The 14,594-nt window shown below is 46.5% G+C and overlaps 1 pseudogene across 1 annotated transcript in view; it reads right to left on the bottom strand.

Moving 5' to 3' along the window:
* LOC146808634 (NACHT, LRR and PYD domains-containing protein 3-like) overlaps window positions 1–14,594 on the bottom strand; it is an 852,065-nt pseudogene that overhangs the window by 422,658 nt on the left and 414,813 nt on the right. The window contains exon 3 of the transcript XR_014968038.1: window positions 891–902. The product of XR_014968038.1 is annotated as an NACHT, LRR and PYD domains-containing protein 3-like (transcript). The remainder of the gene's footprint in view (window positions 1–890; window positions 903–14,594) is intronic.

Below are 14,594 nucleotides of genomic sequence, written 5' to 3'. Positions count from 1 at the left end.
TGATTCACACAGTACCCCTGGTGAGGTGTCAACGGTCACTCCTCCTTCAATCTTACCCGTCATCACATTTGCCACAGCAGGAATCTCTACTGGAAGTTTTCCACCCCTCTACCCGTGCCAGCGAAAGAAATAGCTATTGATGAGTCTTTGGTCCTGTTCAAGGGCCGTTTGGTTTTTAGGCAGTACATTCCCAACAAGAGGGCACGTTATGGAATTAAGATGTATATGTTGTCTGAGAGAAGGACAGGATATGTCTATAATTTCCGGGTGTACACTGGTAAGGATTCCACTATTGAACCCCCTGGTTTTCCGTCCACTTTTGGAGTTTCAAAGAAAATTGTGTGGGATCTTGCTAGAGGACTGTTTAACAGAGGCCACCATTTGTACCTTGATAACTTCTACACTGACGTGCAATTGTTTAAGGAATTGTTCATTGTGGACACTTTGGCTTCTGGCACAATCTGCTCTAACCGTAAAGGTTTACCCAAATTACCTTGTTTGCAGAAAACTTCAGAGGGGACAGTGCAGTGCCTTGCGTAGTGAGGAACTGCTAGCTGTGAAATTTCTGGACAGGAGGGATGTGTACATGCTGACTACCATCCATGATGAGAGTACTTCACCTGTGACTGTGTGGGGTCAGGTTGCTGAAGTGCGCAAACCTGTGTGCATTGTAGACTACAACATGGGTGGTGTCAATAGAGTAGATCAGAGGTTGGAACCTTACACTGCTGTTCGTAAGGCTTACATTTGGTATAAGAAGTTGGCCATCCATCTCTTCAATTTAGCAACTTTCAATGGCTTTGTTGTGTTCAAGGAGTGTTCTCCTGCGTCAAAGATGACTTTTGTTCAGTTTCAGGAGTCTGCGATAGGCAACCTTGTTGTTGTGGAACAGGCAAGTGTTCCTAGAGTTGGAGTGGTGGAGGATGTGGCTAGATTGAAAGATCGCCACTTTCCTGATGCAATTCCTCCCACGCGCAAAAAAAACAATCCCTGTAAGAGATGTAGAGTCTGTTTGCGAAGAGGTGTGTGGAAGGAGAGTCGTATGCACTGTACTGATTGTCCTTCTAATTCTGGGCTCTGTGTGCCCACATGTTTCAGATTGTATAACACTCAAAAGAGTTTTTGGGAGCAACCGTGAGTCAAATAGTGTACTGCCTGGTGTGTATGGTTTTATATAGTTGTTGTTCAGTTTCACTGTTGGCATTAGAATGATGTCTTTAGTTACTGCTGTTGTTTTTGTAGTTATAGTTTTGTATCTAGTTACAATTGGTTTGTGTTTTTATTCTTGTTAAAAACAAATTGATGGCGGTGTGCGTGGATTGGCGCTTGGCTGACAGTGTGCGTGGACTGACTCTTGGCTGACTGTGTGCGTGGACTGGCGCTTGGCTGACTGTGTGCATGGACTGGCGCTTGGCTGGCGATGTGCGTGGACTGGCACTTGGCTGGTGGTGTGCGTGGACTGGCGCTTGGCTGGAGGTGTGCGTGGGCTGGCGCTTGGCTGGCGGGGAGCATGGACAGGTGCTTGGCTGGCGGTGTGTGTGTGTGAACTGGCACTTGGCTGGCAGTGTGCGTGGACTTGCGCTTGGCTGGCAGTGTGCATGGACTGGCGCTTGGCTGGCGGTGTGCGCAGACTGGTGCTTGGCTGGCGGTGTGCGTGGACTGGCGCTTGGCTGGTGGTGTGCATGGACTGGCGCTTGGCTGGCGGTGTGCATGGACTGGCGCTTGGCTGGCGGTGTGCATGGTCTGGCGCTTGGCTGGTGGTGTGCGTGGACTGGTGCTTGGCTGGAGGTGTGCGTGAACTGGCGCTTGGCTGGTGGTGTGCATGCACTGGCGCTTGGCTGGCGGTGTACATGGACTGGCGGTGTGCGTGAACTGGCACTTGGCTGGCAGTGTGCGTGGACTTGCGCTTTGCTGGCAGTGTGCCTGGGCTGGCGCTTGGCTGGCGGTGTGCGCAGACTGGTGCTTGGCTGGCGGTGTGCATGAACTGGCACTTGGCTGGACGTGTGCGTGGACTGGTGCTTGGCTGGCGGTGTAGGTGGGCTGGTGCTTGGCTGGTTGTGTGTGTCGGCTGGCATTTGGCTGGCAGTGTGAGAGTAGTGACTTGCTGCTGGTCATTACACACTCTGCTAGTCAAACGCCACTGCTGACACTGTCAACCACCAGCCGGTGTGATTTCTATGTCAGTTATGTGGGCGTATGAAAGTGATTGGCCCTTGAATGGCGCTGTCTGTTGATGTGAATGTTGTAATGTGCTGGGCCCACGGCTGGCGATGTGAATGGTCTTGTGTTTCACGTATGAAAGGTGTGTGAATGGCCTGTAAAGCGGTTGGTGCCTTGCCGTGGCTTTACAGCTCACGAGCTGTGAGTCATCGGTTCAGGTAACCTTTTAAATATTAACAGTGCATTTCATTTTTGTAAAATCTCTTGTTAATAGAATTTTATGCTCTGAACCTTCACTCACCCTCATGCCAAATCCAACCAGCATGTGTAAGTACTTAACGAATTGATCATTTTGACGGAATATTTGTTTTTCTGTCTCTCTCTGCCAGGGTGTACATTGTCTCCACATTGTCTGTGGATGTGTTTGTTGTAATGTGGTGGGGCCGCAGCTGGTGGTGTGAAAGTGTGTGTCAAGTATGAAAGGTGTGTGAATGGCCTGTAAAGAGGTTGGTGCCTTGCTGTGGCTTTACAGCTCACGAGCTGCGAGTCATTGGTTCAGATTGTTAACCTTTTAATTATTAACAGTACATTTCCTTTTTGTGAAATCTCTTGTTAATAAAATATACATTTTGAACCTTTCACTCACCCTCGTGCCAAATCCAGCCAGTATGTGTGTGTGCTTGAGGAGCAGGTGGATAGGCAGTCTGATTTGTCTCATCTGTCTTTCTGTGCTAAGGTGTAGTCTGTCTCTAGGGAAAATTTACCAACTCATGAGTTTTTGGCCCTGGACTCGGTGGCCATCTAGGGAAACCTACCAAACCCATACATTTCTGAAAAGTAGACACCCGGGCAAGTCTAGCGAGGTATGGCTTGCGTTAGTCGCCCAATGTTTTCCTACCCAGAATCCCCTGTGAACCTCAAATTTAGCTGAAAAAATCACTTTTTCCACATATTTTTGTGTGGGGAAGTTCTGGAATCTACGTGGATCCACAAATTTCCTCCCACCCAGCGTTCCCCCAGGTCTCCCAATAAAAATGGTACCTCAATCGCATGGGTGGGTCAAGTACCCACGACAGGCAAGGGCCCAAAACCTATTGAAGCGACATCAAAATTACCTATCACAAAACAACCTGGTTTTGCAAGGGGGGTACAAGAGTTTTTGGCCCAAGGCTCGGCGGCCATCTAGGGAAACCTACCAAACCCATACATTTCTGAAAGCTAGACACCCGGGGGAATCCAGCGAGTTATGGCTTGCGTGGGTCCCCTAATATTTTCCTACCCAGAATCCCCTACAAACCTCAAATTTAGCTAAAAAAATCACTTTTTCCACATATTTCTGTGTGGAATCACCATGCCGGCACAAACGTCCTATCCCGCAGCATTCCCCTCAGTCTCCCGAGTAAAATGATACCTCACTTGTGTGGGTGGGGCAAGGGCCTGTGGCTGGGAAGAGTCCAAAACATAGGGATTAAGGGTAATGCACTGAGAATTCTAAGCGCTACATTTTTTTTAAAATAAGTTTTTAGCCAATTCTGCATTGGACACCCACGCAAGTGAGGTACCATTTTACTCAGGACACTAAGGAGAACGCTATGGGGTAGGACATTGGTGCCGGCACGGTGATTACACACAAAAATATGTGGAAAATGTGTTTTTTTCCAGCTATATTTGAGGTTTGCAAGGTATTCTGGGTAGGGAAACGATAGGGGATCCACGCAAGCCATACCTCATTGGACTCCCCAGGGTGTCTAGTTTTCATAAATGTGTGGGTTTGGTAGGTTTTCCTAGATGGCAGCGAGCCAGGGCCAAAACCCCAGGTGCCACCCCCAAAACCAGGTAGTTTTGTTATAGGTAATTTTGAAGTCTCCGCAGTACGATTTGGGCCATTTCCTGTTGCAGCCACTATGCCTACCCATACAAGTGAGGTACCATTTTTATTGGGAGACCTGGGGGAATGCTGGGTGGGAGGAAATTTATGGATCCACATACATTCCAGAACATTCCCACACAGACATTTGAGAAAAAATTGATTTTTCAGCTAAATTTGAGGTTTGCAGGGGATTCTGGGTAGGAAAACGTTGGGGGACCCACTCAAGCCATACCTTGCTGGACTCCTCCAGGTGTCTCGTTTTCAGAAATGTGTGGGTTTGGTTGGTTTCCCTAGATGGCCGCTGAGCCCGGGGCCAAAAACTCATGGGACCCCCTTGGCAAAACCAGGTTGTTTTGTGATAGGTAATTTTAATGTCGCCTCAATAGGTTTTGGGCCCTTGCCTGATGCGGGCACTAGGCCCACCCACGCAAGTGAGGTACCATTTTTCTCAGAAGGCTTTGGGGAACGTGGGGTGGGTGGAATTTTGTGGATCCACGCAGATTCCAGAACTTTCCACCACAGAAATGTGAGGACAATGTGTATTTTTGGGCACATTTTTAGGTTTGCAGGGGATTCTGGGTAACAGAACCTGGTGAGAGCCAGTCAAGTCACCCCATCCTGAATTCCCCTGGGTGTCTAGTTTTCAAAAATGTATAGGTTTGCTAGGTTTTAGCTGTTTGGCAGTGGTTTCTAACCTCTCTTCCTCAAAGGTGAGATCCTCCGAGGCATTGGAGGTTGGCTTTCCCATTGTAACAATAACTGAAAAATGCAATCAACAATAGAACAAAGATCGAAAATGTGAGTGGTTGCGCTTTGGTCTGCACTCACTAGTGGTGTATACCAGTTATTGTATGTGGATCATAAATGCAAGTCCTGATCCCCACCGCTGACCGTCAATGTTAGAAATGGGGGTCTCTAGTTGGCAATGGCTGGCGCCAATGTCCAAATAGGGACCCTTGTTCCTAAGTCAGAGTAAGGGGGCTACACCCTTTGATAACCCCTGCGCAACCCTGTGGTAATGTAGCACGAGCAGACAGGCCTATCTCAGAGGCAGTGTGTGAAGCATTTATGACCATACACAACAACACATTAAAGACGCCACAAATAGACACAACACGAGTAGTTATCAAAAATAAGTATCTTTATATAGGCTTAACACAAGACTCAAAAGCGATCAAAAGCCACAATGCACGTAAATAGAAATTCACTTCAAAATCAGTAAAAGCATTCAAAAGCTTGTGAAATGAACTTAGTTCGAGGTCGGGGCCTACGCGGCCCGGTTCTGCACAATGTACCTGAGGTTTAAAGGGACACGGCAGGCGGCTTCGCGAAGAAGCTGCGATGATGACAGGCAGGCTCGCAGTGGCCACAGCTTTCAGCTGCAGCGGTACATGGTGTGCACCCACGATGATCTGGGGCCGTTGATTAAAGGGCGGGCCCTCAACGCCGCAGCGTGCGGCTGCGGCGGCCCACGCAGGCGATTATGATGATCCTCGAGGTGGTGACAAATGCGGGCTCCCAGCGGCTCAGCTCCTCAGCTGCAGCGGCCCACAGTAACAATAGCAATGGTTTTTCGTAACACAGACAAATGCAGACTCTCAGCGGCACACCTCTTTAGCTGCAGTGGCCCACAATAGCGATTGCGGTGATTCTCTGTAACACAGACAGATGCGGGCTCTCAGTGGCACAAGCTCCTCAGCTGTAGCGGCCCACAATAGCGATTGCGGTAATCCTTCATAACACAGGCAAATGCGGGCTCTCAGCAGCACAGCTCCTCAGCTGTAGCGGCCCACAATAGCGATTGCGGTGACTCTTCATAGCACAAACAAGTGCAGGCTCTCAGCGGCAACAGCTTTTCAGTGGCAGCGGCCCACAGAAGCAATTGCAATGGTTCCTCATAACACAAACAAATGCGGGCTCTCAGCAGCAACAGCTTTTCAGCGGCAGCGGCCCACCATAGCAATAGGTTTCAGCCTGCGTTCCCCGCAGTAGAACCAGAGGCTCTGGAGTTCTCGACAGAAGCCTCACCTGCAAGTAGAATTACCCTCAATAGGAATTCTGAAGGCTGATGGGTGAAGTCTAATATCCCTGAGACTTCAGCAGGAGACAAGCTCAATTCAGGCCCTTTGGTAATTGCTTCAGCAAGATGGATGAAAGTTTCAAAGTCCTTTCCCTCTAGTTACATGGACAGAGGTTCGTCTTGATGTTAAAGATTGCAGGAATCGCTGTTAGCATGAGCTGAAAGACATTTTGTACTTGGCAACCATCGTAGTTAGCCATGTCTTGCCATGTGCTTTCTCCCTCTTCCAGAACCTTGCACATGCTCAGAAAGGCCTAGCTGATAGAATGCACCTGCTCCTAGTATAGAACTATCAGGCTTTCTTGCTGATGTAAGGAGAAATGTCTCTCCTCCCACTTTGTTGAGCAAGAAAATGTTGTATACCCTTATTAGTCAATTTGTATTCTTTTACGTGCCAGGACCTCCCCTTGGTTTTATGCTGACTAATGTAACCTATGAATATATAAGGCCCCTCTTCTCTGTACTCCTTAGAATGCCTCCTACAGTGGCCTGAGGGTACCGTATGACGCAATCTCCCTCATCTGAGGTTAATAAACATGTTAATTTTATGTTGCAGCTTCTGTGCCAATTTCTTCTTTGTTGGTTAAAAGGACCAGGTGTATCAGTGAACCCCTTAGGAGGTTTTTATTTCTTCAAATGGCGCCCGACGTGGACCTCATCAGAGAAGCGGCTATCCAATGGAGTGGTCTTGACAGGAGACAGGAATCTACCGAGGAGGACAGGACAGGACTCCTCGAAGAAGGTACCCTGCGCACTGAGATTCTCTGTCTCTGCAGCCCAGTATATTTCTGGTCTTCCCTGATCTGGCGCTCCAGGAGGTAGCCGCTCCCGACTGAGAACCTTTTTGGCGTGAGTATTCTAAAAACGATTGTTAGGTCACTCAGAACTTGGCAGTGATAGGCTGGAGATTTGTGCTTGGAAAGGTCATCGACATGTGCTTGACTTGTATTGGCCGAAAATGTGATTATCGTGATTTATGTGATTATATGTAAATTGCAATTTATGTAGGCAGGTAATGAGGAGATTGTTCTCTAAATTGTGAATACTTGAACGGCACACTCTAAGCTAAGTGCTACTTTGTGTATAATATTGTATATGCTACAATATTCTTGGCATGCCTGTTCTTAGCACACATCGTAGAATGTGTTGCTTTCTGGGAGGTACCATTGTGAATCTTGAATGAACTCAGCCGGCTCCCCTAGAGGGGATACCTAAATAGGTTTAGGTATAAAAAAGGTATTTCTTCCTTGGTGACTCATTACCCCATGGAATTAAAATATGTACATAAAAAGGATCCTATTCTGCGCACTTTTATAAGTGGAGATATGCAGAGCGTTTTTTTTGGGGTGTTCTGCCAGTCAAAACTAGCGAATTCGGTGTATTTTGGCTTCTTGAACATGGAACAGTCTTTGGGCTGTTTTTTGTTCAGTCTTTTGGGCTAGTTTTGAGAGCTTTTATTGTAAATATGACTTACAACTAATATTTACATATGGTTTGGTTTCAGTACAGTCTGTGGGCTGTCTCTTGGTTCTGTCCTAAGTGTTGATTTGTGGGTTAATTATGTGTTTAAATGTCTATGTGGTTTGTGGTTTGACATCGGTGGTACTTGTGTGAGTAAGTAGCGATTGCGCTCTTTGTGTAAGAATGGCTAGCCTTAAGCCTGCTGTATTGTGTGTTCTTAGTGTATGACCCCCTTCTGAAAATGTCTGGAATGAGCTCAATGTGTTTTTTTTGTCATCATTGTTATGCAAAATGTCATTAAATTAAATATTAAATAAAAAAATCCAGAAATGAATTATATAACATATGCTAAATAGCTGTATGTTACTATTAAATTGACAAAGTAAGAAACTATACATATGTGCAAATTGCCATAATGCTAAAGATAAGATTAGAATTCACATTCAATAGGAATAAAATAGGCCTCAAAAACGAAATTGTGTACTTTGCAATAACTATAACTAAAATACAAAATGTTACAGCATTTTCCTTAGATACATTGTATTAGATATTAAAAGGCATTCACATCATCTGAGTGAATTGGTTGTTGCTGAAATTAACACAACATTATCAAAACAATAGATTTTGACTGCCTTGAAATGTCTGACTTTTAAATAGACTGTCACCGTGCTTACATTTCAACACTAGAAAAAAAGCTTTCCAACAGCTAGGTTTTAACTGTCTCACTGAGAAGAAGCTGGTTGACACAACAAATGGGGATGTAACTCTGTCAGGGTATTACAAATACAGAAAAAGGGTTTTTTTCTCCTGAGCAAGGTGTGAGAATTTGACGCCTGCTGGTCACAGCAACAGCTGCGTCAATAGCACATGGCTATTCCTGACCGCAAGCCACAAGAAAACTGCTGAGTCAACTAGATTTTAAGTCAGTGCAAACCTGGTATAGAGGCCCGCATGCTTTTAAAAAGTTACACAAAATAGTTTCTTTATTTAGGATAACAGAAAAAAATTGAAAGTAGGGATTTTCCTTTCTTAATGCCTTTTTACATAAGCACATCCGTGGTTTTGATGTTAAATAATAACTGCCCTTTAAAAAGTGGAGCAGAATTTTCATGTTTCAAGTAAGGCTTCTGTGCTTAGAGTTATAAATGAATACATTTTGAAGGCAAGAAGGAATGAAGCTTGCTTTTCATATGTGCAACCATCAAAAGGGTTGGTGTTATTAGGAAAAAAAAGAAAAAGGGGGAATTTTGATTATATGAAAAAAAGAAATGTTATTAAAAATGAGTGCACTAAATTCGTTTTTTGATCTCTATACTGCCTAATTATCATACTGTGAACTCCTAGCCTCAAAGTCAAATTTAAGCAGCGCTGTACCGCAATGGGGGAAACTACCAGGCGAAATGTCACTTTACCCAGGAGGACATTCTGGGGATGACTAATATTTCAAAACATTGTAGGTTATTCATTTTTAAGTGCCCCAAACACCAAAGTCGAAATTGGGCAAAATTCACTGTTTAAAAGCAGTTCTGCCACTCAGAGCCGTTTTCAAGCTGATCTCAGACTTCAGTAAATGCACACACGCAAGAATAGAACAAGCAGCCGACCTCTATACTGCTAGGAAAGCACACCGCACACCGCACACTGCACACACATGAAACTAAATATAAAAAAAACAGCAGAAGTTATTAAGCGTACCTCTAAATTACTGGAAAACAGGAATGAGCAGGACTGCCTCTCAGCTGTGATTCTTCATAGTTGCTTTGAATAGGGAAAGCCGCATGGAAAGCCTTGCACACAAAATAGAACAGCTGGTAAAGGGTTAAAGGCCAAAGTCTGTTTTTAGAACTAACCAACTGAACGTGCAATTTCCATGTAGGGAGCCACTGTGACAGTGCGTGATTTCTGTGTATTACTTAAATATCCTGATCCTCGCACTGTAGGGTAAAGCACTATAAGTAATGTTTTAGATAACATCAGCTAAAGGAAATATTGCATATTCTGTTAGGAGCACACAGGGATATCACTGTTTTCTTGAGATATAATACAAGTGTAGGAAATGTGCAGGTGGGGTTTATCCTATTGAATACCATTATCAAGGGATAGCAGCGTCTGTATGTTATATGCAGAGATAGCTCTGCCATGTATATAGCACTAATGCTTTTAGTTTGAAGATTAGACCGCAATGGGATTTAGTTTGAATTCACGCGCCCTCATGTTACACTAGTACAATTGCTAAAGGAATTGGTAGTTGGTTATTAAAGTTTTGTAGCTACTTAAATGTGCTATTTACCTCCTACAAGTGTATTTGTGCCCATCAGCCACAAATAGAAGTAGATAGTGTCGACAGAAGTGAAACCTGTTTCAGGTTTCCTACTGTCGAAATAGGGGAAGGAGGCTAGCTCTTCTACAAATTAAGGGTAGGCAAATTTATATTTCAATCTCTTTTGAGCCTGTCTAAGCTGTGTGTGAAACAGCCATGAGACATTTAATTGGCTATTCAGTAATACTGTTTTAAAAATTGTTAGCATTAATAAAAATGAATAAATAAATATGCTAAGTTAATGCTCATCCTGTCTGATGTTTTTATGAAATGATGAGTAGTCTAGATTGCTGTTCCCTTATTTGACCTTTAAGGGGAACTAGATGTGGGTAGTTTTTGTTCTACAATTCTCAGGTGATAACACCATTATTATTAGCTAGTCAGTGTAAATAAACTGACAGTCCTTATTAGAGCTGATGCATAGTTTGGATCGTGAAAAGTAGAATGCAGGAAAGGCGCCCATGTGATCCTCAGCAAACATTTTTGAAAAGGAAATATTGTTTTATAGGAGTTTGTTTGTCACAACATGTTCTGCTGGAGAAATGTATGTACCCACTGTGAGAAAGCCCCGGACATTACCCTAGCCACACCCCTCCCCCGCACCCGCAAGCAGACCTTACCCGGGGAGACCGGCCTTGAACACTCCCGCAGCCGGGTTACACCTTTACGGACACTGGGTCCGCCCCCTCACACTCAGGCCTGGCCGGGTTGGGGCACCGCCAGGAGGAACCCGGAAGGGGGAGGGACTAAACCCGGATGTGATTCTCCACCACAAGTGAAGAGAGCCGCCGAGAGAGAGGAAGGGAGCTCTTGTGCCGGAGAGGCGAAGGAGAAAGGCGAAGCGGAGAAGGACGAGCAGAAGAAAGAAAGCATCGAAGGGAAGGAGGAACAGCGGGACGAGGAACCGAAGAGGAGCGGAACGGAACCGGAGCAACGCGGAGCGAGCACGGAGAGGCGGAGCCCGGACGAAGAAGAGGAAGTCCAGGACGAGACGTGGTGTGAGGACTGGTGGAACCCACAGGAGGAGGCTGGAGAGTGGCCGCAACCCGGGAGAGTTGCGGCGGGGCCGGTGAGTGGCTAAACCACGGGGAAAATGGGACCGGGAGGTGGGCGGTAGAAGAAGGTGAAGGGGAGGCAGGTGGTTACGGGGACAGCGTTTCTTTTCCTTTCTCCCCTTTTTGCATATTTATCTTCTTTGTGGTGGTGGCCCCTTCCGTCCCTTCACAAACCCTGAGAGAGCACACTCGGCGCACAGAAGGGGAGAGTTCTGGTGGTTGGGGTCGATACTCGGTCTGAAGACTCCGATACCCTCACTTACATAAAAAGCCCTGCACTTCCCCTGAAACCACTACCGGGTGCTGTGACGGAACTCTGTGTACCATTAGTAAAGACAGGACAGAGTCCCTGACGGCCTCTTCTTTGTTTTCTTGTCCCTCTCATGAGCCTCTCTGGGGAAACCACCGCGACCATCCCAGGACAACCCGACAAAGGAGAAGAGGACAGTCTAGACCCAACCGAACACGAAGAGACCCGTAGACCAAGCCAGGATACCCTGAGATCCGCCCAGACAGCCACCCCTTCTACTTTATCAATAAAGAAATACCCACTGGCTCATTACATTCAGCCTCCGCGTCTGTTTATCCGGCCCGCGCTCCCACAAGTGGTGTCAGAAGTGGGATCAGCCGGAGACATGGAGGCTGTAATCGCCCGAATGGCGGAGAACCAAGAAAGCCTGGGGAAAGCCATGGAAAAGCTCCTCACCATTGTAGAGGAAGATCGGGGAAAGCTGCAACAGGCCCTCTCGGACCAAGGACAGACCCATGATGCCGCGATGTGGAAAATCGCAGACGTTCTGGGACAACAAAGGGGTCCGAGTACTCTTCCATCAGTGATATTGCAGAAATATGTTGCCTGAGAAGATCCCGAATACTTCTTCAATAACTTTGAACGCATGGCCTTGGCCGCAGCATGGCCAGCCGATAAGTGGGGGCAATATTTGGGACCCCTATTATCGGGAGAACTACAAGCATCCTATCAAGCGGCCAACATCCTGGGTACGACCCCCGATGCTGACATAAAGCAGTGCATTATGGAATGCTTAGGAGTAGATGACGAGACCTATAGGATACGACTCCGTCAAATAAAGGAAGGACCCCAAGAAACACCTAGGGCCTTATACTTCCGCGTACGAGACATGGCTGATCGCTGGTTGAAGCCCGCTAACGCCACCAAGGAGGACATCATGGCCAAAGTATACTTGGAGCAGTATCTGGCTTCCCTCCACCCACCCATCCAGAGATGGGTAAGACAGCATGCTCACCTGACACTAGATACTGCCGTGGAAATCGCAAGTGCCTACAGTAGAGCACAAGAAGTCCAAAAGGGACGAGAGGAGACCACCTGGAAGTCCGGCCCGAGCGGGACCCATCGCTCTCCCCGACCGTTACTCGTCCGGAAACCAGATCCCATTACTGTGATCCCCGGACCCCCTGTCTTCCGAGCACCGGGTCCCCCCCTGATGAGATCCCCTACCCCCGGGCCACAATGTTACGGGTGTGGAGGCCTTGGACACATAGCCCAGTTTTGCCCACAGAAGGAGGAACCAATGGATATTGGCATGACGAGGAACTTTTATTGCCTTCCCCCGACACTGACACCCCCTCCTTATCGTTGTGAAGTGGCTGTCAACGGACAACGGATGACAGCCCTTGCGGATACTGGTTGTAGACAGAGCGTGGTACAGCCACAAGATTTGGCGACCCAGATCGGACCAATGGAAGGGACTGTGAATATCTAATGCGTTCATGGGGATACCAAAACCTATCCCACTACCCATGTACGCGTACAAACTTCCACAGATCCCGGGTCAGCGTTGAAAGTGGGTCTCATACAGCGCCTCCCGGAACAGATCATCTTGGGGAACGACTATCCCCATTTACCGGCCTTGCTGCAAGAAGCCCCGAACCTTGACCGTGAATGGTTGAACACAGCCCCCTTTGCCCAGGAAGAGAATCCCGACTGGCCCCCTTTCAAACCCAGGAGATCTAGAAATCAAAAAAGAAAGGAGAAAGGGAAACCATCACCCGTCTTCCCCGCTACCCCAATCGAAAACCCATGGGAACATGATCACCATTTCCATACGACCCAACGGGAAGACCCGGTACTACAGGAAGCCTGGAGTAAAGCCCTGAACCAGGAAGACCCGACACACGTATGTCCCTATTTCTTTGTCAAAAACAGTCTGCTCTATCGGAAGGCAGACCCCAACAGCAAACCCCAGTTACTGATCCCTTCCCTTTTTCAGGATAAAGTCCTCCATCTCGCCCATAGTCATCTCCTGGGTGGGCATTTCGGGGAGGAAAAAACCGAACAGTTGATAATTAAACAGTTCTACTGGCCGGGCATTTATAAAAAAGTGAAGGTATATTGTCGTGAATGCCCGGTTTGCCAAAAAAACAGCAGATACAGGCCTCCCCACGCTCCCTTACATCCCCTACCCATTCTCGAAGAACCCTTCTACAGGATAGGAATGGACATCATAGGTCCCCTCATCCCCTCCCGAAGCGGGTGTCGGTATGTGCTGGTCCTCGTGGATTATGCTACACGGTTCCCGGAGGCCATCACTTTACGACACCCGAACGCCACTGCCATAGCAAAAGCCATGATTACAGTGTTTTCACGGGTGGGTTTCCCAAAAGAGGTCCTGACTGATCAAGGGACCCTGTTTATGTCGAAAGTCATGAAGCAGGTGTGTACACAGCTAGGGATCAAACAAATAAGACTCCCCTCTGGCTGGCTGTACAGCGGCTTCAATTTCCCAAGGACTTCTTTTTTGTTAATAATGTACCCCTTTGGATGTCCCATTTTTGAGGAGGAGCAGCCCTTTGCGGCTCCTCGTCCTAATTCCTATGACCCTGTCTGGTCCTCCTGGTCCCTTGGAGCCAGGATTGTTTTTGTAATAATATGTCTGACTGATTTAATATTTGTATTAGGTATAATGTTTTTTTGCAAGAGAAACATTCTTCTGAGCAGTTAACAAATGCGACTTTGCCCTCCTCCTAAAAGTATAATGATTTATTCTCTAGCCCTTATAAAAGGAACACTGGGAAAGTCTATTGAAAATGTTTTTATTAGATATGTGCTGTTGGCTATTCTGAAATTGAAATGGATGGTCACTGAAATGCATAGGAGCCCTGAAAATGTTTTTACTAGATGGTTCTAGGATTTTCTTTTTGCTTAAGGCTAGAAAATTGATAATTCTGTTTGTGATAATAGTCATTACTCTCTCCTGCTATCTGTATGACCCAATGCTCTGTTCCCTTTCCACTCCTGCTTATACCTTACATATACACGCGTAATGAAATGTTTAGAATGAAAAATGCCCACCTAACAATGGATTAGAATATTGATGAATTTATGAGAATAAATGTGCAAAATATTTTCTGTGTTCCTGCTAGATCATAGGAATGTCTTTAGCTCATGCTAAAAGGACCATCTGTTACAGATTGCAGGGATCTGTTAGCATGAGCTGAAAGCCATTTTGTACTTGGCAGACATATTAGTTAGCCATGTCTTGCCATGTGCTTTCTCCCTCTTCCAGAGCCTTGCACATGATCAGAAAGGCCTAGCTGATAGAATGCACCTGCTCCTAGTATAGAGCTTTCAGGCTTTCTTGCTGATGTAAGGAGAAATGTCTCTCCTCC

The sequence above is a fragment of the Triturus cristatus genome, chromosome 8 (genome assembly GCF_964204655.1).
Source record: "Triturus cristatus chromosome 8, aTriCri1.1, whole genome shotgun sequence".
NCBI lineage: Eukaryota > Metazoa > Chordata > Amphibia > Caudata > Salamandridae > Triturus > Triturus cristatus.
The sequence above is the reverse complement of the archived record's forward strand: the minus strand, read 5'-3'. Positions and strand labels throughout refer to the sequence as shown.